This window comes from Podarcis filfolensis, assembly GCF_964270895.1.
Source record: "Podarcis filfolensis genome assembly, chromosome: 10".
Taxonomy (NCBI): Eukaryota; Metazoa; Chordata; class Lepidosauria; order Squamata; family Lacertidae; genus Podarcis; species Podarcis filfolensis.
In genome coordinates, this window is record NC_139612.1 from 75,237,568 (window position 1) to 75,261,634 (window position 24,067).

The 24,067-nt window shown below is 48.4% G+C and overlaps 2 protein-coding genes and 1 long non-coding RNA gene across 5 annotated transcripts in view; 1 reads left to right on the forward strand and 2 right to left on the reverse strand.

Moving 5' to 3' along the window:
- Positions 1 to 11,000, reverse strand: part of LOC310743014 (uncharacterized protein) — a 53,082-nt gene extending 42,082 nt beyond the window's left edge. The window contains exon 1 of the mRNA XM_083573050.1: positions 10,963 to 11,000. The gene's annotated coding sequence lies outside the window, so the exon portion shown is untranslated. The remainder of the gene's footprint in view (positions 1 to 10,962) is intronic.
- Positions 1 to 24,067, reverse strand: part of LOC310742958 (uncharacterized protein) — an 88,521-nt gene that overhangs the window by 31,835 nt on the left and 32,619 nt on the right. The gene's annotated exons all lie outside the window — the stretch shown is intronic.
- Positions 21,286 to 24,067, forward strand: part of LOC310743140 — a 59,334-nt gene continuing 56,552 nt past the window's right edge. For 2 of the 3 annotated variants that reach the window (XR_014538803.1, XR_014538804.1), the window contains exon 1: positions 21,295 to 22,457. This is a non-coding gene — a long non-coding RNA (uncharacterized lncRNA). Of the gene's footprint in view, positions 22,458 to 24,067 lie in introns of all 3 variants that reach the window. The other variant, XR_014538802.1, reaches the window with a different exon arrangement.

The following is a 24,067-nucleotide window of genomic DNA, read 5'->3' on the forward strand; positions in this document are numbered from 1 at the left end:
TGTCCTTCCAGTGAGCACTCAGGGCTGATTTCCTTGAGAATGGATGCGTTTGATCTTCTTGCAGTCCATGGGACTCTCAAGAGTCTCCTCCAGCACCAAAATTCAAAAGCATCAATTCTTCGGCGATCAGCCTTCTTTATGGTCCAGCTCTCACTTCCATACATCACTACTGGGAAAACCATGGCTTTAACTATACGGACCTTTGTTGTCAAGGTGACGTCTCTACTTCTCAAGATGCTGTCTAGGCCTGTCATTGCCCTTCTCCCAAGAAGCAGGCGTCTTTTAATTTCGTGGCTGCTGTCACCATCTGCAGTGATCATGGAGCCCAAGAAAGTAAAATCTCTCACTGCCTCCATTTCTTCCCCTTCTATTTGCCAGGAGGTGATGGGACCAGTGGCCATGATCTTCGTTTTTTTGATGTTGAGCTTCAGACCATATTTTGCGCTCTCCTCTTTCACCCTCATTAAAAGGTTCTTTAATTCCTCCTCACTTTCTGCCATCAAGGTTGTGTCATCTGCATATCTGAGGTTGTTGATATTTCTTCCAGCAATCTTAATTCCAGCTTGGGATTCATCCAGCCCAGCCTTTCGCATGATGTATTCTGCGTATAAATTAAATAAGCAGGGAGACAAAATACAGCCTTGTCGTACTCCTTTCCCAATTTTGAACCAATCAGTTGTTCCATATCCAGTTCTAACTGTAGCTTTTTGTCCCACATAGAGATTTCTCAGGAGACAAATGAGGTGATCAGGCACTCCCATTCCTTTAAGAACTTGCCATAGTTTGCTGTGGTCGACACAGTCAAAGGCTTTTGCATAGTCAATGAAGCAGAAGTAGATGTCTTTCTGGAACTCTCTAGCTTTCTCCATAATCCAGCGCATGTTTGCAATTTGGTCTCTGGTTCCTCTGCCTCTTCTAAATCCAGCTTGCACTTCTGGGAGTTCTCGATCCACATACTGCTTGAGCCTTCCTTGTAGAATTTTAAGCATAACCTTGCTAGCGTGTGAAATGAGTGCAATTGTGCGGTAGTTGGAGCATTCTTTGGCACTGCCCTTCTTTGGGATTGGGATGTAGACTGATCTTCTCCAATCTTCTGGCCACTGCTGAGTTTACCAAATTTGCTGGCATATTGAGTGTAGCACCTTAAGAGCATCATCTTTTAAAATTTTAAATAGTTCAGCTGGAATATCATCACTTCCACTGGCCTTGTTATTTGCAGTGCTTTCTAAGGCCCATTTGACTTCACTTTCCAGGATGTCTGGCTCAAGGTCAGCAACCACACTACCTGGGGTGTACGAGACATCCATATCTTTCTGGTATAATTCCTCTGTGTATTCTTGCCACCTCTTCTTGATGTCTTCTGCTTCTGTTAGTTCCTTACCACTTTTGTCCTTTATTATGTAAATCTTTGTACGAAATGTTCCTTTCATATCTCCAATTTTCTTGAACAGATCTCTGGTTCTTCCCATTCTGTTTTTTCCCTCTATTAGTTTGCATTGCTTGTTTAAGAAGGCCTTCTTGTCTCTCCTTGCTATTCTTTGGAAATCTGCATTCAATTTCCTGTATCTTTCACTATCTCCCTCGCATTTTGCTTGCCTTCTCTCCTCCGCTATTTGTAAGGCCTCGTTGGACAGCCACTTTGCTTTCTTGCATTTCCTTTTCATTGGGATGGTTTTCGTTGCTGCCTCCTGTACAATGTTACGAGCCTCCATCCATAGTTCTTCAGGCACTCTGTCCAGCAAATCTAAATCCTTAAACCTGTTCCTCACTTCCACTGTGTATTCATAAGGGATTTGACTTAGATTGTATCTTAACGGCCCATTGTTTTTTCCTACTTTCTTCAGTTTAAGCTTGAATTTTGCTATAAGAAGCTGATGATCTGAGCCACAGTCAGCTCCAGGTCTTGTTTTTGCTGACTGTATAGAGCTTCTCCATCTTTGGCTGCAGAGAATATAATCAATCTGATTTCGATGCTGCCCATCTGGTGATGTCCATGTGTAGAGTCGTCTCTTGTGTTGTTGGAAAAGCGTGTTTGTGATGACCAGCTTGTTCTCTTGACAGAACTCTGTTAGCCTTTGCCCTGCTTCGTTTTGATCTCCAAGGCCAAACTTGCCAGTTGTTCCTTTTATCTCTTGCCTCCCTACTTTAGCATTCCAATCCCCTATAATGAGAAGAACATCCTTCTTTGGTGTCACTTCTATAAGGTGTTGTAAGTCTTCATAGAATTGGTCAATTTCAGTTTCTTCAGCACCAGTGGTTGGTGCATAAACTTGGATTACTGTGATGTTAAAAGGTCTGCCTTGGATTCATATCGAGATCATTCTATCATTTTTGAGATTGCATCCCAGTACAGCTTTCGCCACTCTTTTGTTGACTATGAGGGCCACTCCATTTCTTTTACGGGTTTCTTGCCCATAGTAGTAGATGTGATGGTCATCCGAACTGAATTTGCCAATTCCCGTCCATTTTAGTTCACTGATGCCCAGGATGTCAATATTTATTCTTGCCATCTCATTTTTGACCACCTCCAACTTACCCAGGTTCATGGTTCTTACATTCCAGGTTCCTATGCAATATTTTTCTTTACAGCATTGGACTTTCCTTTCGCTTCCAGGCATATCCTCAACTGAGCGTCCTTTCGGCTTTGGCCCAGCCGCTTCATTAGCTCTGGATCTACTTGTACTTGCCCTCCGCTCTTCCCCAGTAGCATGTTGGACGCCTTCCGACCTGAGGGGCTCATCTTCCAGCGTCATAACTTTTATATGCCTGTTGTCTTTGTCCATGGAGTTTTCTTGGCAAGGATACTGGAGTGGCTTGCCGGTTCCTCCTCCAGGTGGATCACGTTTGGTCAAAACTCTCCACTATGACCTGTTCATCTTGTGTGCCCTGCTCGGCGTAGTTCATAGCTTCTCTGAGTTCTTCAAGCCCCTTCGCCACGGCAAGGCAGTGATCCATGAAGGGGAAATTAATGTATACTGTTTTTCAAATTTCCCAATTGCAGTTCCCCTCTTTCCCCACACAGTGGCAGCAGTTCCCGTAAATTCAATAAAAATCCTTCCTTAAGTAAAGTTACTTTCCGTTTCTTTGTTCTTCAAATGGAATTTCCCCTTTCACATGGCTGGAGGACCAGATGGGGAGACTGCCATAGAGTGTCAGGAAGAAAGGCACAAAAAGAAGGGAATGAAACCTCCAAAACACGGAGAGAGCAGAAAGTGAGGGAGGAAGGGAGAGCAGATAAAAAGAGAGAAGGGGGGAAATAAGGGTGGGGGAAGGGGATACATGAGGGGCGATAGAGTAAGGAAAGGGAGGAAAAAAGATCAGGAAAGAAGAAGGGGGGAGAGGGGGAAAAACAGGAGTAAGAAGTAAAGATAAAAACAAAAGTCAAAGACTTATTCTTCGTGTTGTACTCCAAATACAAAATCTTCTTTTTCCGGTTCCTTATCAGCTTAATCCATAAATTCTCCACTCAAGACCGATAATCAAGCATTATAAAGCGTACCATTTATCTCCTCCCCCACAGAGAGGGCGAAAAAGCAAAGGAGAGGCTCAGATAGAACTTCAGGAGATATTCACAGCAATTCACAGCAATCCCCAAGTCTCTTCTTTCTTGCTCCTGCAAACGTACCAACTGTTACTCCAACACAGACTTCTGCCCAACCTCTTTACAAACGGCAGGAAAAAAGCAGAGTTCACGGGTGTTCACTGGTGGGCATTTTAAGCTCACTCTCCGACCACTGGCACAGGACGCTTCAACCAAGACGATACCAAGAAGTTTTTCCTCCCCTTCTATGCCTCTCTGTTGTTTCCCCACAAATCTTTACCTCGGAACATAGAAGCCAAGGATTTTCTGCGAACGTCCCTTGGCGGCTGCTTTCTTACTTTCAGTCCTCTCTCAGTCTTCTGCCATACGCCATTTTCTCCTTACCGCTGGGACGGACTCCCTTTTTTTGCCCTCAGCACTCCAAATCTTGTTAATTTTCTTTTTTAAAATCCGCAGATAATAACTGCTTTAGTTTTAGTCCAGATTTGTTTTCTTTGTTGGGAAGCTGGCCGCTTTCAGTCGAAGCTTGAGACTGCAGAGCGCGGGGTCTGCTGCTTCCCCTCAGTGCCTGCAGCTCAATCCCGTCCCCAAGCTTCAGTTTAGCTTTAAAGCCTATGAAACAGGAGAGAACGCCCAGTCTCTGCCAGGTACTCTGCCCCCCAAGATACTCCTCTCAGGGTATGGAGGTCCACGTAGCCTTCGTAGCCCCTCTAAAGCCCCCGCACTGCTCGAGACACCCCTGAGGGTTGCCTCGCGCTTCTTTCCCTGATCGCAGCTCAACCGGAAGCCCCCATCCACCTCAATCTCTTAATGAATCACCTGCACAGTCCCATTGGCCTCAGGAGGTCCATGTGGACCATTATGTGAGACCCAGGTCTATGTCTTATCCATTGGTCTGTGGTCTGGGTCAGTCAGAGAACTAGTGACAAGGCTTGGTGCTTGGCGTCAGCTGAATGGGTGCTCAGGGAAGCTCCTGTTCTTGGAGATGGACCTCTGTCTACATGCCTCACATTGCATGGAGAGAGCAGGAGAAGCGGAAGGAAAGCAGCTGGCAAATGGGAATCCCAGACGGAAACACCCACCCTAATCATTCTTTTTAATGATGACGTGCTGCCTGATCTCATGCCCCTCTTCTGACGCAGGACTATCCTAATCTGGCATTAAAAAACCTGGATATTAAAGGCAAAGAAATAACTGTACTTAGTGGAAACTTCAGCCTTGAATATATGGTATTGATTCATTGATGGTCTGAAGTTGTGTTATCTCTGGAGACAAGAATTTATTCCTCATTTGTCTTAAGTATCATAATTATAGGATGTCTTGGAGTGTTAGAGGAGAGGCAGTACATTTGGTGGGGGAAATGTCATGCACCTTCTTGGGTAATCTATCCACCATTGGTCCCCACCCTGCACTCAGCTCTCACCTGTGGCTTCCAGAAGCTGTCAGCATGCAACAGGGGCCACAATCCCAGGAACAGCTTCAACTGCCCGGCTAAACCAGGTGAGGATAGCTGATGGGTCTCAAATCCTTGGTGGGTTGGGGAATTCTGCTGCCGGTGAAGGCAGGACCTGGTGGAAGGAGAGGATGAGAAGAACAGTGAATCCCACAGTCAAGAAGGCAGATTCTGCCCATGCTGTAGAGGAAAGTGAAGGGCAGATGGGATCGTCAACCCAGGAAGGGAGCCCATCAAGAAGGAAAACTCTGGTCCTAAACCTTCACTGCCTCTTGAGTTATCTTCAGGAGAAGAAAAGGCTATGGAGGAAAACCTACACAAATCCAGAGTGGAGTCTCTAAGATGGTTGGATAGTGCCCTGCACACCTCCTGCCATCAACTCCTGCAGCCAAGCTGGTGCCTAACATACTGCTCTGCTGAGAAGGGGGTCTTGTTGTCTAGGCAGCCCAGGACCCCCAAACACACTGCCCAGGCTTGCAGTGCTGCTAACACAGCAGTTTCAGGTGGAGAAATCAACTCAGACCTGTGTATCAAAGTCTCTCCGATGTGGAGCAAGGGAAACAGAAATGCTACTTACATCATATGGAACTGTAAAAGTATTCAAAATATTTGTTTTTTGAAGAAAAGACCACCATGTATCAGGTGGCCCCTTGAAAACTTATAAAAGTCTTGTGCCTGGAGCTTTTGGGGGTGCAGGACCAGGAAAGCTTCTGCAACCATTAACCTTCCAATTGGGATTCAGGCCTCATCATGGAACTCACACTGCCCTGGTTGCTGTGACTGATGATCTCAAAATGGTCTAGAGTCTGAGGGGGAAGCTGTTTCCTGTTTCTGCTAGATCTCTCAGTGGCTTTGGAGACCTTTGGCCATGGTATCCTTCTGGACCCTCTAGGGGAGATGGGGGAACTGCTGTGCAGTGGTTCCTCTCCTTCCTCCTGGGCCATGTCCAGAAAGTGGTGTTGGGGGATGAGTGTTCAGACCCCTGGGATCTCACTTGTGGGGAGCCTCAAGACTCCATCCTCTCCCCCATGCTTTTTAAGATTTATACAACACTGCTGGGAAGGATCATCAGGGGTTTTGGGCTGGGTGATCACCAGTATGTGGGTGATACCCAGCTCTTCTTCTCATTTAAATCGGAGCCAGTGAAGGTGGTGAATGCCCTGTGTTGGTGCCTGGAGGTGGTTTGAGGATGGGTGGCAGCTAACAGATTGAGGTTGAATCCTGACAAGACAGAAGTACTGTCCCTGGTCCTGAATGGGGTAACTGTTGCCCTAAAGGACCAGGGGCACAGCCTGTGGGTCATTTTGGACTCACAGCTGTCCATGGAGGCACAGGTCAGTTCTGTGTCCAGGGCAGCTGTCTGCCAGCTCCATCTGGTATGCCAGATGAGACCCTCCCTGCCCTCGGACTGTCTCACCAGAGTGGCACATGCTGTGGTTATCTCCAGTTTGGACTACTGCCATGTGTTGTACATGGGGCTACCTTTGAAGGTTCTGTCTTGGGCCCGGTCTTATTCAACATCTTTATCAACGACTTGGATGATGGACTCAAGGGCATCCTGATCAAATTTGCAGATGACACCAAACTGGGAGGGGTGGCTAACACCCCAGAGGACAGGATCACACTTCAAAACGACCTTGACAGATTAGAGAACTGGGCCAAAACAAACAAGATGAATTTTAACAGGGAGAAATGTAAAGTATTGCACTTGGGCAAAAAAAATGAGAGGCACAAATACAAGATGGGTGACACCTGGCTTGAGAGCAGTACATGTGAAAAGGATCTAGGAGTCTTGGTTGACCACAAACTTGACATGAGCCAACAGTGTGACGCGGCAGCTAAAAAAGCCAATGCAATTCTGGGCTGCATCAATAGGAGTATAGCATCTGGATCAAGGGAAGTAATAGTGCCACTGTATTCTGCTCTGGTCAGACCTCCCCTGGAGTACTGTGTCCAGTTCTGGGCACCACAGTTCAAGAAGGACATTGACAAACTGGAACGTGTCCAGAGGAGGGCAACCAAAATGGTCAAAGGCCTGGAAATGATGCCTTATGAGGAACGGCTAAGGGAGCTGGGCATGTTTAGCCTGGAGAAGAGGAGGTTAAGGGGTGATATGATAGCCATGTTCAAATATATAAAAGGATGTCACATAGAGGAGGGAGAAAGGTTGTTTTCTGCTGCTCCAGAGAAGTGGACACGGAGCAATGGATCCAAACTACAAGAAAGAAGATTCCACCTAAACATTAGGAAGAACTTCCTGACAGTAAGAGCTGTTGGACAGTGGAATTTGCTGCCAAGGAGTGTGGTGGAGTCTCCTTCTTTGGAGGTCTTTAAGCAGAAGCTTGACAACCATATGTCAGGAGTGCTCTGATGGTGTTTCCTGCTTGGCAGGGGGTTGGACTCGATGGCCCTTCTGGTCTCTTCCAACTCTATGATTCTATGATTCTATGAAGGTGACTCAGAAACTGCAACTAATCCAGAATGCGGCAGCTGGACTAGTAACTGAGAGCAGCCGCGGAAACCACATATCACTTGTCCTAAAGGATCTTCCCTGGCTCCCAGCGCATTTCCAAGCACAATTCACACTGTTGGTGCTGACCTTTAAAGTGTCATAGTTGCATTTTTCAGGCATAGAAAAGTATTGATCTAATGTAGAGAGATCAATCATTCCTGGTCTATTGAATCAAGAAGGTTCTGGTGGTTTTGCTCTGTGTGAGTCAAAGCTGGTGTTTTCTCTAGCTGGAATATTTTAGCTGATAAGGGAGTTTCCTTTCTGCTGAGAGCAGGTGGTGGAATAAGTTGTAATGAGATTATGCTGAACCTTCCTTGATTTTGGGAACCAGATGAAGCTGGTTAAACTGGAGTGAGCCAGGCTTGTTATCCCGTCCCAACGTTACTCTGACACTGAATTGTTTATAAATTACAGTATTGAAAGGCGCCTGGACCCACTTCCTATTCTGCTATTTCAATACTCTGCTTGTGTGCGTCTTACTTGAGTGCTAGATTCAGGCAGGTAGCCGTGTTGTCTGACGCAGTCAAAATTAATGAAAAAAGAATTTCAGAAATAGACTTGAAAGAGAAGTTGCTGAATTAAAACTTATTACTAAACTGAAAACTATGGAGAGACCTGGTCTGAATAGAGATATTGGATTCTTGTCTCATTACACATACTAAAGCTATTTTTGGTCATCTGCATACTATCCCATGCTTTTTCCTGTAGGACTAATTGCAGTAATTAACAGTTGCCAACAGCTTTACCATACCCATCTCCTACTACCCTTCTGATAAAAACCCCACCCCACCCTCCCACTATATATAAGGGTCTGGGGACTTCTCTTTCAGTGTATCTGAAGAAGTTTGCATGCACATCAAAGGTTATACCCAAGAAATCTTAGTTGGTCTCTAAGGAGCTACTGGGCAATTCTTTTTATTTACTTGAGTGCTGTTTTGGTATGCCAAGTTAGGTTTTTATTTAAGTTAGGTTTTTGCTATGTTTTAGATGCTGTTATGCTTCTTTGCATTCAGTAATAAATTTATTTGCTGAATAAAATTTTTGCTGCCTCTGAGGGTTTTTTCCTACTCTGCTAAGTCACCTTCCTACTCTGCTAATTATCTGGAGGTCATTATGGAGGAGCAAGATCTACAACCTAAAGCCCCCAACAGCCTCGGCCCTGTAGACCTGAAGGAGCGTCTCCACCCCCATGGCTGAGTCTGGACACTGAGGTCCTCTTCTGAGGGTCTTCTGCTGGTTCCTTCCCTGCGAGAAGCGAAGTTACAGGGAACCAGGCAGAGGTCAAGGAAATGAGCAACTACCTGACATTTGGAAGACAGCTGAAGGCAGCCCTGTATCGGGAGGATTTTAATGTTTGATGTTTTACTGTCTTTTATATGTGCCGTAACCTGCCCAGAGGGGCTGCAGAAACCCGACCAGATGGGCAGGATATAAATACTACCATCATTCTTATCATCTTGTGATTTTTTTGTAGTTATTTTGGAATTCGTACTGCAATATCAGCTCTCGAAATGTTATGGGTGGAGAAAATCACAGAGTTACCATAAACGATAATCCCACCCACAAACTCTCATTCACACACAGTCTGTCAATTTGGAGGGGGGGTCACACACCTCACCTGTGCTAATACTGGCAGTCTTTGGCCTGCACAGGCACACCCTGTGTGTAGAGCCTCCAGCCACAGGCACTGTCTATCCTGAAAATGGGTCCTTTGACTGGGAAGATTCATGGAGTCGCTGTCATCAGATGCTGATGGGTTGTATCTCAGCTTGTCAGTCACACTGCCTTCAAAGAATAAGAGGAACAGAAATGTTTTCGAGGTGCAACTTCTATATCAGCCCTGAGAGCCATTCCATGGACTCTGCACCCCTGTTTCTGAGGACAGGTGTACATTATCTTCACCCTCAGCGGAAAAGACATTAAAGATGGAAGCCTGAGAGAGAGGAAAAGGTTTCTGGCTGCTTCCTGGGTGGGATTGCGGAAACCAAGAGCCATTTCTGAGAAGGCCTCTCCCCTCCCCTCTTCCTCTCGGGATTTCCTCTCCTCTCCAGGGGACCAATGGTTGGACTGGGCAGAATCGCTGTGTCTGGACAGGGCAGGGGCTTATGGGGTGGGAAGAGGATGGAGATTGCAGGAAGGGGTGGGGGGACTGGACTCCCCACTTTCCAGGGATCCCTCTCGTTGCCTTGATGGGATGGCCAATTCTTGGGCGGGAGGGAGAAGACAAGGCGGCCCCTCCGGAGATCCCCAGTGGGCGCCACCATGGAAAAGTCTCCCCAAAGACTGGTTTCCTATCTCTCCCTCCCCCAATGCTGCACTTCCCTGCCCCAGGGATGCTCCCCCTCCCCACTTCCTCGATTCTCTCCCTCTGTCCCAGAGTCTCCCCTGCACCCAGAGGCCCCGCACCCCTTGGCGCGGCTCACCCCTTGCCCTGCGACCCCCATTTCTCCGTCCAGAAGGACCCCCCAAGACGAGCAGGGGAGGGACGGGGGGTCTCTATCCAGGCGTCCCTCACTCCCATTCAGTGGCGTAGCGTGGGGGGTGCCAGGGGTGCCAGCCGCACCGGGCGCAACATCTGGGGGGGGCGCGAGTCCAGAGGGCCCAGCCGCGTCGTGCCCTCGGCCCGCCCCTATTGTCAGAGCGGCCGGCCAGCCTCCGCCTGCTCCTACCTTGCCCACCCGAGGACTGCGGCAGCGCCCGCCCCCGTGGCCACCTACCCCCGCCTCGCCCATTGGCTTGCCTCCCTCGGCCCCGCCTCTCTCCGATGGCCGCGGGGGTGTCCTGCTCGGCGCCGGCGCCTTTTTTCAGGAGGTAGGGAGGCTGGACGGGGAGGTGGGGTCGGAAGCGGGCAGAGAAGGAGGGGAGCTCGTAGCCAAAAGGGCTGCGCCGGCCGGCAAAGGGCCGGGGAAAGTTTGGAGAGGAGAAACGCACCGTCATGATTTCCTGGTGGAAGCGGCAGAATTAGGGATGGCGAAGCGTAATTACGCACGAATTTCGCTGGGTGAGAGCTTCGGGGATCGATCGGCGGAAATGGGAATCAATTGGAATATGAGAAAGAGAGAGAGGGACCATCATTCATAGGCATAGATTTGTAGGGTTAGGGGGCGCAAATTACTTGCCTTGCCCCGGGTTAGGGGGCGCAAATTACTTGCCTTGCCCCGGGTGCTGACAACCCACGCTACGCCGCTGCTCCCATTAACCCTTTCATGGCCCACCTCTCTCTGCGCGGAACCCACAGCACCCCAGGGATGCCTGCGTGGGGGAAACGGGGCGAGGGCTCTTTGCTGGGAATCCCCTGGGTGGGCGGTGCATGCCCCCCCCGCCAAGGCACCCAAGGGGCCAAGGAAAGCCCCCTTCGCAGCACGCGCGCAGGGATCCAGGCCCCACGGAAGGCGCTTGGGGGAGCTGGAGGGGGTCTCTGGGTCCTTCTCTCCCCTCCCCCCGCGACCCCTTTACCTCTTTGTCCTCGCTCCCGATTCTCCTTTCCTTTCCTGCAACATCCACGGAGCGGGGGGTCCTGCCGCCCCTCCTTCCCTTTCCAAAAGCGCGCGCCCCTAGAGCTATGGAGCAGAGCAGCAATCCGGCGTAGAAGCTCCACTTGCGGACGAAGCAAGCAGTTTGAGAGGGGGGGCTCTCTCCCCTCATTCCAGAAACAGAAGCCGGATTGCGGGGAGGAGGAGCAGAAGGAAAAGGTGCGACATACCGGGGGGGGGGGGTTGAGGGTTTGGGGGCGGCGTGAAAGCAGGTTGTGCCGGGAAGAGAGGGAAAGAATTGTTTTTCCCCTCCCCTCTTACTAGGAGAGCGCGGGAGGGGCTGATCCTGGTAATCCCGCTGCAAAGTGGGGTCCCCCCTGATACGGAAAGGGGGGGGGTACCATCTTCGGCCCCTCCACCAGCTCCAGGGGACTCGAGGCGATGACCTCGACAGCTCCCTAAACCCCACACTGTCGCACAAGCACCACACTGCACCCTCTGCACCCTAGTCCTGTAAATAAAGGACTTCTCTTTCCCTCTCCCTATACGGGCGGAATAAGCCCACCATCTTTCCTTCGTTTCCCTCTCGCTCCATTCTTAACGTGAGTGGACCGTGTCAAAATGTATTCCCATTGACTATAATGGCCGCGCTTTGGCCAATCAGAACCGTGCATTCGCCTTGCAGAGGTAGCTCAGCTAGCTTTGCACGCCTCATTTAACCTCCTGACAGGTTGTTGACAGCTCCCCTGCTGGGAGAACAATGGAATCGAAACTCCTGGACCCCTGAATGTATCAAAGACTGCAACAATGTATCCATTCACTTCCGACTTTGATTAGCAATATGAGAGTGAACTTGAAATAAGCTGAAACTTCTAAAATTCATATAAAATCAACCCTAGCACCGATTTCCTTCGTTCTGGTGTCAATCAGCTCAGCTCCCTTCGGACTCTACGATACCCTATTTCCCTCCATAATCTCCTAAGCGACAGGTCACGTACTCAGGAAGACCCTAATCCTGTCAGATCGTTCTGCCAAGCCCTTCCTCCGGGCAATGCCAGGTGGCAGACGATGCATATCTGGACTATTGTTCTATCACCACCGGTGCTCAAGAAGTGCTTATCTATGCATATCTCTCACTCCGCACACTGCCCCCTCCCTTCCCTGAAATGCTAATGTGTGTAACCCCACCTTTCTGTAACATATTCATGATGTAAGCTGTGAAACCCAACCTTCCCATAATGTATTCATGACGTTTATTGCACTGTATTCTGGGACTTGGAGGGAACTTTTAAAAGTTCATGTCACCCATTTCTGGCTGTTCAATCTTGCCTTGAACCTGTTGCGCAATAAACCTTGGATCTCCGCATCTTGCTCCTGTGTCCGGCTGAGCTCATTTTTCCGCTAGGACCCGCGGACTTAGTCCGACGAGCCGGGAGGCTGAGCAGACTCGCACCCGGAATTTTACCGTAACATTTGGCGCCCAACGTGGGGCGGGCGGTTCTCCCGTGCTGCTGACCGGGGGCCCCGAAATCTTCAGCCGGCTCCGGGCCGCTTTGCCCGGGAAGACCTTTTGGACCCCCGGCCATCCTCCGGGCGGTAATCAAACGTCCCAGGGTTCAGCCGGGGAGCAAAGGACATCCAGCCGGCTTCTTCGATCCCGGGATCATCATAGAAGACACGTGAGTATAAGGAAAAGGAAAACCCAGTGCACTGGTGGGAAGGGGGTGGAATCTCCTGGCAACTGAATTCTCTGCCCTCCTCTCTATCGCTCTTTCTCGCCTGTCTCTTGGTCCAGTTGCTGAGAGAGACCGTGGACTGCTGCTCGACCCGAAAGGGGGGTTCTGAGCTCTATCTCTTTTCCTCTCAAACCCTCCAGTCAGCCGCACCAATTGAGAGTCCGAAAGTAAGACGGAGAGACCCGGCTTGGAAAGACAGCCGACTCTCTGCAACGGACATCTCAGTTGAAAGCAAGGGGCTGGAGTTCTTCTTCCGAACTTCCCGAGCGCCCTTACGGAGGGGGCAGGAAGGGGTCTTGCTTTCTATCAATAATCCCAGCCGCACCGGTCGGGCCACGTAACACGTGTATCGTGCGTGAGCCCGCTTCCGAAAGCAAGGGGGATTTTCCGTCAACAAACAAAAAAACTCTATCAAGGGACTACCCGATCTGGCACCGCACGGCGCGGGCGTCCAGTAGGGCCCCTTTTCCTGAGATTGTAACGATAGGTAGGAGGTTGCCAGGAGGGATAGCTCAAGAGGAATTGGGCGGGATTTGGCAGAGTGGAAAGGAAAACCCCAGGAAATAGATAAGTAAGGAAGAAGGAATAAGTGAGAAAGGAAAGAATTTTAGGAAATAGGTAGAAGAGCTCTCTAAAAAGAAACCCTGTTAGGAAGTTGCCAAGCAACTGAGGATAGCATTCCCTGATAAACCCCAGCCCCCCCTTTCAATAAACCTCTCTTCTTTTACCCCAGACACGCGTGAATTTAAAATGGGTACCCAAGCTTCCAAATACGAGCGGACTCACTCCGGGAGGAAGGCTTCCAGAAAGCCATCCGAATCCCAGAGAGACCCCGACTCCCCTCTCGAGGTTGTCATCTCTTATTGGAAGGCTATTCCCGGGCATAAGGTACTATCGAGACAGAAGCTAGAAGACCTTTGCAAAGAAACCTGGCCTACAGGCACAGCCTCCGCGAGACCTGAGCTACGCTGGCCAAAAGGAGGCTCTTTTAATGAAGACCGCCTACGATACCTCAAAAAGTATCTGATGGAGGAGAAGCCCCGTCAGTTAGAATACCTAGCCGCCTTCGAGACGGTCAGAGGAATGTTCCAAGTTCCGAAGGAGGCTACGAACTATCAATTGCCAATCTTAAGTCCTGCAAGGCAATCTCTACCCCCCCCGTATGAAGGATATTCTACAGATGACCATACGGAACAGACACTCATCCCCTTCTATTATAGGGGAACTACTCGACCCGCTCTAGATGAGAATTCAGACAGCGATGAAGGGACAGGAGAACCAGGAGCACAAGGGGGCATAAAACAGAGATTGCGAGCTAGAGATAAAAGGAATGTTACCACAGGAGACTCTAATCATGCAGAGAAATCCAAAGAGACCCCGGGGACGTCTAGGGACACGGGTCCGGTAGTCACCCAGATGCCCTTAAGGGCCCTACCGATCCCACCCTTGCAGCCGGACGGACCCCCTCGGATGATATACACCCACCACCCATTCTACACGGCAGACCTGGTAACCTGGTCAAATCAAATGCCATCCTTAAGAGATGACCCGGACAAATGCCACCGCCAGGTCAGCGCCATTTTTTCAACCCATAACCCAACTTGGCCGGACGTCCATGTTCTCCTGAACGCCCTTTTTAACGAAGCCGAGAAGGCAGATATTTTAGCCAAGGCTGCAGAAGCAATTGAACTCCCGGATTATCAAACGGGACGCCCAGAAGGGGTAGAAGCACTCACGGCTCAATGCCTGCGCGTCGAACCGGCCTGGGATTATAATACTACAGATGGGATTTGGTGTTTAAAGTTATTCAAGAAAGCGATCCTAGACGGCATTAAGGCTGCTGGACAACGTACTGTTAACTGGACGAAGGTCCAGACCGTGTTACAAGGGACCAACGAACATCCGTCCGACTATTACACCAGGCTGGTATCAGCCATCAAGACCTGGGGGGGGATTGATCCAGATAACCCCCAGCACGAAGTTATAGTGAAGGGCTTCTTTAAAGACCAAGCGTGCCCTGACATTAGAAAGGCTCTGAATCTACAAATAGGGTATGATGGAAAAAGCGTCAGTGAAATCCTCTCTATTGCAAAATCTGTTTTTAACTCTCGAGATGAGAGGAAAAGAAAAGACCCCAAACCTGAAACTGAGCAGATTCTAGCCCTTAGTATGGAACCACACTCCACCAGAGGCAGAGGTTTCAGTCGAGGAAGGGGGGTCCGGGGAGGAGGACCTCCGAACCCTCATAGACCGTGGGGACCCACTACTGGGGGATGCTTTTACTGTCAAGAAGACGGGCACATAAAAAGGTTTTGCCCCTACCTCAATAATATGGCCTACGGCGTACCGCAACCTAATATGGCCCACGGGTATGGAAACCCCACACCCACCACCTATACCCCTCATACAAACCCCTCGGCCCCCTTTAACCAACCGACGCCTCCAAGTGTACCTGCTCAAACCCAAAGACCCCTACCAGGACCGAGGACTCAGATGCCCGCAATAATCCCACCTACTCACCCTTGGACAAACGCCACCGCACCACCCTTGCACCCACCTAACCAACCTCCCCCGGACGATATAGAAACCTACTGACAATTAAAAGGGGATCCCAACCAAACTCAAACTATCTGTCCGATCCTAACCTTATCTCCAGAAGACCCGTTTTGCACCATAGAGATTGACGGCCATCCTTATCAATGCCTCTTAGATACCGGAGCCACATATTCTACCCTAACGAATAGCCATTTGGAACCAGGCTCAGAGACCAGAAAAGTTATGGGACTGGATGGGATACCCCGTACTTGTCCACTTTCACGCCCATCTAAAGTTACCCTCGGACCCCTGCTCGCTGAACATACCTTCCTCTTAACCAGCAGCCCTGTAAACCTCCTCGGAAGAGACTTACTTTGTAAATTAAATGCGACAATTAAATGTTCCAAGGAGGGCATCTACCTACACATGCCCGAGGAATCTATCCCCGCATTCCAGGGAATAATAGCGGAAGAGAAAGCAGACAGGCAATCTCCAGAGCTCCCTCCAGAGTTGAAGGACTTACCCTCCTCCCTATGGGGCACCGAGTCAACATCAGTGGGCCTCCTACTCTCAGCAACTCCCGTAAAAATCACCTACAAAACTGACCTACCTTTCCCGTGCACAAAACAATATCCTTTGCCCAAGGAAGCCATCGAAGGACTAACACCCATGATAGAGGACTTCCTTGAAAAAGGGATCCTGGTTCCTTGTGCATCACCATGCAATACCCCAGTGCTCCCAGTTAAGAAACCGTCCGTAGAAGGAGCCCCAGTCCGATACCGCTTTGTCCAAGATCTCAGACTGGTGAACCAATTTGTGATACCCCGCCACCCAGTGGTGGGCAACCCAAATTCCCTCTTGAACGCCATACCGGCAGAGACTGAATGGTATACAGCTGCGGATCTATGCTCTGCCTTCTTTAGCATACCCCTAGACCCTGCCAGCCAATTCCTCTTCGCCTTCACATGGGGCCCTAGTCAGCTAACCTGGACTAGGTTACCCCAGGGGTATGTGGAGTCACCCGCGATCTTCTCAGCCATACTGCATCAAGATCTGCAGGATGTACACCTCCCGGCTGGCTCCTCCCTCTTGCTTTATGTAGACGATCTGCTCCTCTGTTCTACTAGTGAGGAAGCATGTAAAACCGACACCAAACATCTTCTTGCTGAACTAGCCCGGAAGGGACATAAGGTCTCACCAAAAAAACTACAATACTGCAGGCAAGAAGTAAAGTACCTCGGGCACATCCTAGGAGTGGGCACCCGAAGCTTAGCCACTGACAGAATAGAAGCAGTGACAAAAATTCCCCTTCCAAAAACTAAGCGGCAATTGCGGGGTTTTCTGGGCATGGCTGGCTTCTGTAGAGCCTGGATCCCAGGTTACAGTGAAATAACAAAACCCCTGTCCGCCATGACCCGCCAAGACCATCCGGACATCCTAATATGGGAGGAAAGAGCCTATAAATCTTTTGAGCGGCTAAAGCGGGAACTAAGGTCTGCCCCAGCTCTAGGTTTACCCGACTACAGAATCCCCTTCAACTTGTTCGTCCATGAACACATGGGGGTAGCCTCAGGGGTACTGACTCAGCCTTTCCGAGACCAAGAGAGACCGGTAGCATACTATAGTCTGCAATTAGACACCACCGCGAAAGGGGCAGTAAGTTGCCTAAGGGCCATAGCCGCCGCAGCAATCCTCCTTGAAAAAGCCCAAGAGACGGTCCTAGGACACGAAATCATCATTCATGTTCCCCACTCCGTCTCCACCCTCCTAACTTTGAGAGGCTGCCATCATTTTTCAAATTCCCGACTAAACAAGTATGAAGCCCTCCTATTAACACCATCAAACGTTACTATCAAACGAGTCAACTCCCTTAACCCAGCTACCCTTCTGCCTCTCCCTGAGGACGGAACCCCACACCACGACTGTGCCACCATAGTTCGACAGGCAGAAAGACCCAGGGAAGACTTAGATCATCTACCTTTGGAGAACCCGGACCTAATACTTTACACAGACGGTAGCTCAAAGGTTGTGGAGGGGGAGAGGAAAACAGGATACGCCGTGGTCACTGATTTTGAAATCTTAGAATCCAACCCAATTAACCCCCAATATAGTGCCCAAGCTGCAGAATTAATAGCACTCATACGTGCCTGTGAGATCAGCGAAGGCAAGCGGGCTACCATCTATACCGACAGTAAATACTGCTTTGGATTGGTACATACTACCGGTCAAATCTGGCTACAAAGGGGCTTCCTGACGGCAGCCGGCTCTAAAATTTCACACGCTGCCTTAGTAGAAAGGCTCCTGACTGCCATCCACCTACCGGCCGCGATCGCAGTTGTGCATTGCAAAGCACACACCCGGGGTAGGGACCCAGTATCAAAGGGTAACAGACGAGCTGACAAGGCAGCTCAATCAGCAGCACTCCGCCCCCCGAACAACGAGTCAGAATTTCAGGCCGTACAAATCCCAGCCAACATAGATCCCACACAAATTTACAAAGAAACCCCTGAAGAGGAAAAAAGCCTCTGGCGCTCTGTGGGTGCATTCGAGCAAGATGGCGTGTGGGTCCTCCCAGATGGCAGGACCGTCCTTCCAAAATCCTGGGTTCCAAAATTGGTGAGGGTCCTCCACCAACGAACACACTGGGGAAAGGGGAGGCTGGTAGAGCATGTTAAGAGGTCCTGGTACGCTCCGGGACTTGCAGTCGCAGCCACAACCGCATCAAAGAACTGTACCACTTGCAACTCCTTTAACCCCAAGCGACAACCCCGAAAGCCACCGGGAGCCAGGCCATGGGCATTCGTCCCCTTTGAAAGCCTACAATTGGACTTTATCGACCTACCACACTGCCAGGGCTTCAAACATGCCTTGATCATAGTAGATAAGCTCTCCTCCTGGGTAGAGGGATTCCCCTGTAGGAAACCCACCGCTTCTGTAGTAGCCAGAGCCCTCCTACAAGACATCATTCCTCGGTTTGGCATTCCCCGCCGCCTAGACAGTGACAGAGGAACAGGAGAGAACAGAAGGGGCTGTCAGACCTGTCAGATGTCGCTGCCAATGGGGAGACGGTAGGCAGAGCCCTCTTCCCCGCTTATGGAGCAGGATCCAACCATGTGGACATCCTCCGGCTCACTGACATCCTACTTAAATTCATGCAGGAAGCCACCCAAATTACCGATTCCCTCATGTCGGAACTGTCCGAGGTAAGGCAATTAAGTTTACAAACCCGAATTGCGACAGATTTCCTGCTGTCCAGTCAGGGAGGAACGTGTGCCTTAATAGGTACCGAATGCTGCACCTATGTGACTGACCAATCTCTAAATATCACCGGACATTTAAATAATATCCATGAACTAGCAGGAAAACTAAGCGACATACAGCATGAGGGACTATCCGATCTAGACCTGTGGGGATGGCTACCGAAGCTCGGATGGCTTCGACAATTACTTAAGGTTATGCTTGTTACTGTCCTTGCTGTTGTCCTTTGCGTCTCAATGTTCTGCTGTACTATCCACTGTGTGACTCCTTGCTGTTCTCTCTTTCGCTGTCCTAAACAATCTGCCCCTCTTTCCTTCCGAGCCTATTCCCGTTCACACAGTGCCCCTGTCTTCCCTGAATATGTGCAGATGAGACATCTAGGAGAAGGGGAGTATGAGATCACAGAAATATAGGGTGCGGAGAAAGGATTTGCAAGTTCTTACAGAACTTTAATGCAAATCTATCTCCGAATGGGGGACTGATACGGAAAGGGGGGGGGTACCATCTTCGGCCCCTCCACCAGCTCCAGGGGACTCGAGGCGATGACCTCGACAGCTCCCTAAACCCCACACTGTCGCACAAGCACCACACTGCACCCTCTGCACCCTAGTCCTGTAAATAAAGGACTTCTCTTTCCCTCTCCCTATACGGGCGGAATAAGCCCACCATCTTTCCTTCGTTTCCCTCTCGCTCCATTCTTAACGTGAGTGGACCGTGTCAAAATGTATTCCCATTGACTATAATGGCCGCGCTTTGGCCAATCAGAACCGTGCATTCGCCTTGCAGAGGTAGCTCAGCTAGCTTTGCACGCCTCATTTAACCTCCTGACAGGTTGTTGACAGCTCCCCTGCTGGGAGAACAATGGAATCGAAACTCCTGGACCCCTGAATGTATCAAAGACTGCAACAATGTATCCATTCACTTCCGACTTTGATTAGCAATATGAGAGTGAACTTGAAATAAGCTGAAACTTCTAAAATTCATATAAAATCAACCCTAGCACCGATTTCCTTCGTTCTGGTGTCAATCAGCTCAGCTCCCTTCGGACTCTACGATACCCTATTTCCCTCCATAATCTCCTAAGCGACAGGTCACGTACTCAGGAAGACCCTAATCCTGTCAGATCGTTCTGCCAAGCCCTTCCTCCGGGCAATGCCAGGTGGCAGACGATGCATATCTGGACTATTGTTCTATCACCACCGGTGCTCAAGAAGTGCTTATCTATGCATATCTCTCACTCCGCACACTGCCCCCTCCCTTCCCTGAAATGCTAATGTGTGTAACCCCACCTTTCTGTAACATATTCATGATGTAAGCTGTGAAACCCAACCTTCCCATAATGTATTCATGACGTTTATTGCACTGTATTCTGGGACTTGGAGGGAACTTTTAAAAGTTCATGTCACCCATTTCTGGCTGTTCAATCTTGCCTTGAACCTGTTGCGCAATAAACCTTGGATCTCCGCATCTTGCTCCTGTGTCCGGCTGAGCTCATTTTTCCGCTAGGACCCGCGGACTTAGTCCGACGAGCCGGGAGGCTGAGCAGACTCGCACCCGGAATTTTACCGTAACACCCCCTACAATGTTTACATTGCAAAATCCTTCCCTCCCCCCCACCCACGCCATGATCTTAGATCCATTCCAGGTTTTTGGTATTTGTGCACATTGAGCAGTGGGTTGGACTCTGTGACTCCTGTGTTACGGAAAAAATAGGGCTTGGGCTTTTGCACACCCCCCCCCAACACAATTCTTCCCTTGTGTCTCCGTCAGAGGTAACACAATGAGGCCAGGAAGAAAGCAAGGCAGCTGTTGATCTGTTTGCGCGCAGAGCCGCCCCCCCAGGGAGGGGAGGAATTGAGGGGGGCGAAGGAGAGGAAGACCTTCTGGGGATGAACCCCTTCTGGGGATGAGGAGAGCGGGGAAGGGGCTGATCCCGGCAATCCAGCTGCAAAGTGCGCCCCCCCCTACAATGTTTACACTTGTTACGGCTAAAATCTGGGTGCGGGGCTACTCTGCCACCCAGCTCATCGGACTAAGTCCGTGGGTCCCTGCGGAAGAAAATGAGCTCAGCCGGACAGGAGCAAATTGCAGAAGATCCAAGTTTATTGCGCAACAGGTTCAAGGCAAGATTGAACAGCGAGAAAGGGGTGACATGAACTTTTGAAACTCCCTCCATGTCCCAGAATACAGTGCAAAATACATCCCAGTGACATCATGAATACATTAAGGAAAGGTTGGGTTACACAGATTACATCATGAATACATTAAGGAGAGGTTGGGTTACACCGGATTAACATATGGAGGAGGGAGGGGGGAATATGCAGAGCTGGAGATATGCGCAGATAAGCACATCCTGAGTGCCGGTGATGAGAAGACAATGGTCCATGTATGCATAGTCTGCCACCTGGCATTGCCCGGAGGAAAGGCTTGGCAGAGTGATTTGACAGGATTAGGGTCTTGACACCTTGCTTGAGGGATTATGGAGGACAGGGGAGGTGTGATGGAGTCCTAGAGAAATTGAGCAAATTGGCACGTTGATTTTCTATGAATTTTATAAATATTAGTCCCTTTTGACATTGACAATTGGAAATAAATTGATATATTGTAGCGAAGAAGAAGGTGAAGAAGACATGCCCCCCCCCTTTCTGTAACAGTCCCCCATTCGGAGATAGATTTGCATTAAAGTTCTGTAAGAACTTGCAAATCTTTTCTCCGCACCCTAAATCTTGGTGAAGGTAGGGGTGCCCTGTGAGCGGGAATAGGCTTTAATGGGAAAGGAGGTGGGTTGAGCAGGGCAGCAAAGTAGGGAGCAACACGGACCAATACAATGTACGTGTATGTTATATAGATATGCACTAAATAATAACTTGGTATCCACCGTACCAGATGTGTGGGTTTGTGCAAACCTGAAGGGGACTTGCAAGCCATGCCTCTTAAGGTCATTTGCAAGTATAGTAGTGCAGATAGCTGGATATAGGATATCACATAAAAGAACACCTGTTGTATTTTGTTCAATAGTGGTCTATGCTTTACATTTAGCAGGAAGGTCCGCTACTGACTGAAAAAAATGCAGTTTGGTTTTTTAGCTCCACTGTTTTTGTGTTCTCAGGTGCAAAGGTAGCTCTTCTGTGGTCTCACACCGGCATGGTGTCACAGTAGTGGCAATCCCTGGTGAATCCACTTAGGGCTTTCATATTAACCATGTTGCCTGGCACTCACCCCAGCTGGCACAGGTTTGGGCACGTCATGAGGGAAATGTCCTTGCCTTGGCCATTCTATGGGATTTTATTATTATAGGCTCTGGTCTTGCAGTCATGGGAAGTTGCTCACTTGCACTTTAAGGACCAAAAAGCTAATTGCAGCCTGGATACACTTGCCCAATTCAAAATGAGTCCAATTTGAATTTATCTTGCCCCATGGTTCCCAACTTCTCAAACCAATCTGTTAGAATAAAACCATTCTTAGAGGGCATTTGTCCAAATAAGTCAATTTAACTATATAAGGGATTATTCCTGCTAAACCAAAGCATATGCACTTTCATGTATCTTATCAGCTTCTCTTTGGTTAAGCGAGTTTTTAGCACATTTTAAAATGGGTAGGGAAGTTGGCAGAGTGCCAGGTGAAACAACTAAATGTGGTTATAAATTTATCTAGTTCTAAACATTGGACTACATAATAGCCTGGTCTGTTAAAAGCATAAAATGTATGAGAATCCTCCACTGGGTTGTAAGGAATAAGACATTAAACATAAAAACAATTACACACAAAAATAGCCACAAAAATAGCCCCCCCCCCCATTTGTGGAAATAACACACTGTCAGACACATTTCAACATTCCTACATAATAACACATAATACAAAACAAACTAATTAAGTATCAGTTGCATATCTTGAGACAATTGTGATATTTTATGTATGTATCTTTTGAATCCTGGAGCACAGTCTTGAGGTTCAAAAGTGAGAAGATGTCCTTACAATTCTACTCCACCCCCCTTTGAAAGGAATTGCTGTGGCCACTTTGAAAACTTTGGTGTCTGTTGTTGTTGCTGCAGGTCTTGTGGTGGCGAAGCTTTTCATTGGATCTGTAGTAACACATTTGTAGAAGTGATATCCTGTAGGGGGCAGGGTTTTGGGAACTTAAAAAAGAGAACTGTAAAAATACAAGGTTAAAATAATAATAAAACACACACACACACACACACACACACACACAATGACCTATGAGGAACCAAAAATAAATAAATGCTAAGACACACAATTTTAAGAAACCTGCAGTAACAATGAAAATAAAAGAGTGTTTCTTGATGTGACAATATCGGCTAGGATGTTAATAGCAAAATACTGGGAAATGACTTAATACCAAGAAAAAATGAATGACAATTTAAAGTTCTGCAAGTACCTTGAACTAGCCAAAATGACAGAATCAATAAGAAATGCTCAGGCAAAAGGTAAACAAATACCATTCCACAAATAATGTTTGCTTGTGCTTCGATTAATTTCATAGACATCATGGAAAAATGGATTAAATAAATGAAAACAGATTATTTGTAACTTAAAAGTGTCAAAGCCACAAAGAGATGGAAGTCACTAATATAGCAGGGATTCAGACTTGTTTCACAGAACAGAAAGAAAGTTGCTGTGGGAGAAAAGAAGGGACAAACACTTTGTTATCGGGGTTCACATATCCTGTTAAAAGGGAAAATTATTTCATGTGAGAAGCCTGTCAGGAAATGCTGTTCCTAAAATGCACACAAAGTCTGTGATTTAAATCCCATTGAGGGGGGAATGCTTTGATATTTACCTGTGAAAAGAATTTGGCATGTTAAGATTTGAAATTTGGCAACCTCTTGACTTTGATGGTCCAGTACCTAAGGGTTCATTGAGGGTGATTTCCCTCAATGGTTCCAAGTTTTACATAAGGAAATTTGGATAAGTTTCTCCCTGCAGCCCAAGCTCTCCAAACCTCCTCTCCCCCCTCCTTCAGTTCCCCCTCCTTCCTCTCTCTCTCTCTCTCTCTCTCTCTTTTCCTTTTTTTTTTAGCTGATCTAGCCTCTGTGCATGTGCAGAGTTCATGTCTCAGCAAACCTTTTATACTATTGAAAATGTTGAATCTTTTGGCTAAATTACCATTTGAATAAAGGAAATGAAGGATAAGGAGTAGATTTTTAAAAATAGGGTTAGATTTAAAACAAAACAAGAAACTCCGCAATTCAAGCATTTACCAAAGTTAGAAATTTTCTAAGGGATCATGTTTCCTGTAGCCCAAGCAAGGGAGTGCTTCCTTTATTTACAGGAAGGGGCTATCATTTTGTGTGATTTCCCTCTGGTCATTCGCGGAACAATGCCACGCCCTTATATATGGGGAAAATGGCCAGAGAGTCAGAATTCATAGGATTTTTAACATTCTAAGTCATTTCAGCCTTACCATTTGCAGACAAAAATTTTCCTGCCCTTTATTTACAGGATTGGTCAAGGCCCATATGTATTTGTATTGACTTTGAATTGACTTTGAAGTCTGATTTTTAAATAGTAGACAAAATGATAAACACTGTAGTCACT